Below are 4,901 nucleotides of genomic sequence, written 5' to 3'. Positions count from 1 at the left end.
CCCCCCCCCCCCCATTGAAAAGCTTGAGGCAAGAGGGGGATGATGGACAGTCGCTTCCTACCTGGACGGGGCTGAGGCTCTGGGGCCAGGAGGGCTGTGGGCTGCACCCTCTGTGTCGCCCATGGATTCTTAGCGGTGATGCTGAGCTTTGCCTGATGATCTGCCCCGGCCAGAACTCGAGGCTGCACAATAAGACCCTCAAGAGGACACGCAGGTTTGGGGGGGGTGGGGGGGGGGGGGGGACACACACCCAAGGGTTTTCATCTCTTTTAGATGAAGTGAGTCAACACAGGTTCCAAAGGCAGGAAGCAGGCGAATCAGAGCTGTTCCCTGGGGGCCGTGTGATCCTGGGGACTAGAGGCGCCCAGCCCTGGCTGCACCCAGGATGCTGTGCTGTTCACCAGCACCTCCTCCAGGGGGTCCACAAAGAAAGCTGTGAAGGTGAAGTCCAAACCTGCCTGATTCCCCTCCTGTCAAGAGGGTCCAGATTCAAACCCAGCTGCATCCATTCATGGGGCTTCGGATAAAGGAGGGCTCGTCCATCTACGTGGGCTGGGGTTAAGGAGAACTCGCTTGAAGCAGGTGCTCTCCCTAAACCTCATCAAGGTTATTTCCATCCCGGGCGGTCTCTGAAGCTTTGGAACCTGGAACCCTAATATAAGTGCAGTTGTCTTACAGGCAACTGGGGTGCAGCTTTCCAGCCATCAAGTAAGAGGGGTACCCTCAGGGCTCAGTTGCTGGGAAAAGGGGTGGACCTTTGTTCCACACGGACGACACAAACGCACGGGTGAGCTGGCACTCTCAGCAGAGATCCAGATCGCGCACCCTGACCTCCCGGGCTCCGCAGGAGGGGACAGATACACAGTGAGGCAAGGCTCACGGGGCAGGTGAAACATAGCACAGATTCTATCATATCCAGAGGAGACAGGCAGCAGCGGACGCCCGCGGCCTGAGCATCTAGCTGAGAAGGAGCTTGGAGAAGACCAGCAGCGCAGTCTTTTTCCAGGCCGAGTACTTTGTCCTCGGCACTCCACCTCCTGCTTGCCCCTCTTCTGCCCTACCTGTGCCTGGCCCCCGGCCTCCGGACCTGTGTGCACACATAGGCTCTGCTGGGCGCAGGTCCTGATGGAGCATGGAGAGTGGCCGAGAGGAAAGTGCTAGCAACGGGTTTCTAGCCCCAAGCATGTCCCTTCCGTTCACGCAACCCCCCCGATTACTGTTCCTGCCCTACTTGAAGGTGGAAGACAAGGCTCAGAGAGGGTGGAAGATTTATGTGAAGCCGCACAGCTAGTGAGGAGAAAGGTGGGGCTCTAATCCAGATCTGCTTGGCCCCAGAAGCCATGCTGGTTGCCCCAGTCCCGGAAGCCTCCTAAGTCCTCACTGGTGTCATTTGGGTTGAAAAGCCTTGAAATCAACTACGGCAAAACCCTTTGTTTTCTTGGGGAGCTAAGTTTTCTAGATGTCTCATAAGAAAGCATCTCAACTTTGAATGTTATTTTACCCACTTTGGAGGAAATCATCTAATCTGTTCTTAAACACACCTGACTTTTCTCTGCTGTGTATTAAATATGCTTGACTTTTTCTTGATCGTTTAAGGGACATTTACTTGGGGGGGGGCAGTGTTGGTGCCACCCTGTGAGGAGGTTTGGGGAACAAGGTCGCTGGTGGGAACAGGTGTTCAGGCCAAAGAATCCCAAAGAGGCTGGCGCTGCTGCCTAGAGAGTGGACGGAAACAGATGGACAGAGGCCAGGTCATCAGCGGGGATTAAGACTCATTAGATCAAAGCTAAGGATGAGGGGGGAGTGGGAACCGGGGTCAGCATGTGGAACCTCTCCCGGCAGAGGGGTGATTGGGGAATGTGAGGCCAGCTGCGCCCTTTTATCTGGGAAAATTCAAGGCGTCCTTCATCAGGTCCACCCTCCTGGAGGGACCAGGAGGCTCTGAGGATGAAAGGCAGGCACCCAGGGGCCAGGTGGGCGGCTGGACCTTCCTCCGCCCCTTCTCTTGTCTCTGCTTATCTGTCCACAGTGGACGGTGGAGCTCCTCCTGGGGACAGACATCTCTTTGTGAGGGTTTGACGCCGTGCAGGGCAGGACAGTGTGGTGACAAACCAAGGCTCCACCACTTACCAGGCGGTGTGATCTTGGGCAAGTCACCAAACCTCGTGGTGCCTCGGTTTCCTCATCTGTAAAATGGGAAGAATGAGACTAGAACCTATCTTCCAGGCTCGTTGGGGGGCTGATCCATAAAGTGCAAGGAGGATGAGGCACATAGGGAATGCTATCCAAGTATGAGTTATTATTAGCTGACAGGGCTCCCCTCTTCCAGGCCCTTGGTTGGCCTCCTAATAGTTGATCCTTAAATCTTTCCAGGATCTCATTTCTCCATCTATAAAATGGATATGGGGGTACAGGCTGCTTCTGTCCAAAGCAAGGCCCTGGGAGAGCACGGCCTCCACTTCTGCTCTGCTGCCCATTTCTCCACTGCATCTGCCCTGCCAGCTTTTTACATCCATGGATGACGCACCCGCCTGCTTGGAGTGGTGAGACGAGGGGACATTCTTGTTTCCAGGCCAGAGATGGGCTCTGCTGGTCAGTGGATGTGGTCCTGGGGCGGGGGGTGGGGTCAGGACTTACGCAGAGTGGGTGGGGGAGGGGTGGAGGTAAATCTGCACTGGGAACCAGAGAGACTGCTCTAGGTAGCACTGCGCTCAGACCCCGTGGGGATGTAAAGGGTCTGTCTTCCAAGGAAGGTTGCAGAGCGTGATTGTTTTGTACACATACACCATATGCATCTCCCAGAGGGACCATCCCCTCACTTGTCCTTCGCTCACTCATATGTACAGGAAACGCTGCAGCCGGAGAGGTGCCGCCCAGCCTAGCCCACAAGGACTGAGCTTTCCTCGTGTGCCAGGCAAAGACCAGACATGAAGAGAGAGAAGCCGCCAATGTGAGACACAGGCTGGTCTGTTTGGTATAGTGTGCAAGGTTCCAGACAGGCTGGTGGGAGCTCCGTTTGTGTCCAGCTGTGACTAGAAGGCTATGCTCCGGGACCCCTCCTCTGGGTAGAGAACACAGAGGCTGGAGCAAGCTTGGGGGCTGCCCCTCCAACACCCTGCTCCCCCCAGTGCACCAAGTGCAGTGTTGGACCCACAGCAGGTGCTTAATAAAGCCTGTTGATCACGGATACCAGAAACCTGGGGGTCCAGCATGGCTTCTCCCTCAGGACCCCAGCGCACCCTCCCTCTTACCGCCCCAGCTCCAAGACTCCCAGACTGACGGCGGAGCTCTGTTCTCTGATCGCTTCAACAGTTTAAAGTCATCAAGGTGCAAAGTGCTGTCTGCCAGGGCCCCACTGCTCCGAGGGGGAGGGCCGTGGCCACACCCACACCCTGTCTGACCCACTGTGAGCCACCTCATCGGCTAAGACAGTCCTCAGAATCTGGGCTTCACTCCACGAAGGAGTCAGCAGGGTGGATGGATCATCATCGGTTTACAGGTCAGGCGCCTGAGGCCCAAGGCGCAGAGCAGGCTCCACGTGGGGGCCACAGAGGGCGTCAGTGGAGCCGCAGTTCTAATGGCAAGCCTTGCTCAAATTCAGCTACTTACTAGCTTCGCCGGCCTGGTTCCTCAGCGGTGCAATGGAGATAGTACCTGTCTCAGTGAGTGCCTGGAAACATTTAATAAAATACCTCACGTGGCGAGGAGGTGGTGAGCACGGATGAACCCTGGGGATTGCTGTAAACGCGGCCGCGGCTCCCCCGTTCCCCAGCCACTGCCCGCCTCCGCCTGGCGACTGGGAGGCAGTGTCCTCCTGCGGTCACGGGAATGATTCTCAGACCCCCTCAAGCCCCGCGGAAGGCCCTGTGTGGGGCGGGCTAGGTATTTCTGCCAGGATTCTGCAAGGGCTCTGGCAGGCTCAAGGGAACAGTTCGGCGCCCCAAGAGAACACAGTCGGGATCTGAGGAGGTGCCCCTAACCCAGCAGCCCCGAAACCTGCAGCGGGGCGCGGGGAGCCCATTCAACCTGGGCCACCCGACCGGCCGGCGAGCTTCCCGGTCTTTGTCGGCGGAACAAAGGCTTCTCCCGCTCCTGCGCCCCGGAACGCAGAGCTGCAGGAAGTAAATGAGACGTAACTGAGCGGCGGTTGTCGGCGGAGAGTTGAACAAACTCTCCTTTGCGTCTGCTGGCTCCGTGTTCAAGGATGAGAGAGCGAGGCCAGCGGACAGGAAACAACTCCGCTCCTCCCCTTACGCCTTTTTCCGGGGCTTGCGGAAGAAGCCGCGCGGGGTTCGGGCTGCGCGCGCTCTTTCCCCTGGGGCACCGAGGCCGGGGAGGGGGCGGTTACAGCCCAGGGCCCCGGGCGCAACGCGGGCGCCCCGCCCACCCTTTCCGGGGAGCCATCGGAGGCGCCAGGGCCTCGCCCAGCACTATGCCAAGGGCTCCATGGTTCTGCAGGGGTTCTGGAAAAGTCTGCGTGCGCCCCTGCGTCCCGGCCTGCCCAAGCTGGAGGCACCGTCTCTGTGGGGCCCGCCCAACCTTTGAACACGTTCAGGAGGGCAAGGAAGGTCAGATTCGGTGGGACGGCGGCGCCAGCGCCACGCAGGATCCACTGGGCACCAAGTGCCCGCCCCGCCTCTCACCGTCCCCATCACCCCACCCCCGGCCTTCCTGACTCTGGTGTTACCCACGGGAGGCCCGGGCTCAGGTGGAATCAGACTAGTTCAGGATTTATTTGAGAACATTCTAGAGAGGAGGCATGTCCTCCTCTGGATTTGGCCCGAGAGTTTAGGGCAGCAGCGGCGGCGGGGGTGGGAGGGTGCCAAAGAAAGTGCGTCTGTAAAGAACTAGGGTGCGCGTCTTGGTTGGCGGCCAGTGGAACCTAGCGCACTCTCTTCCGA

The sequence above is a fragment of the Lipotes vexillifer genome, unplaced genomic scaffold (genome assembly GCF_000442215.2).
Source record: "Lipotes vexillifer unplaced genomic scaffold, Lipotes_vexillifer_v1.1 scaffold944, whole genome shotgun sequence".
Taxonomy (NCBI): domain Eukaryota; kingdom Metazoa; phylum Chordata; class Mammalia; order Artiodactyla; family Lipotidae; genus Lipotes; species Lipotes vexillifer.
The sequence above is the reverse complement of the archived record's forward strand: the minus strand, read 5'-3'. Positions refer to the sequence as shown.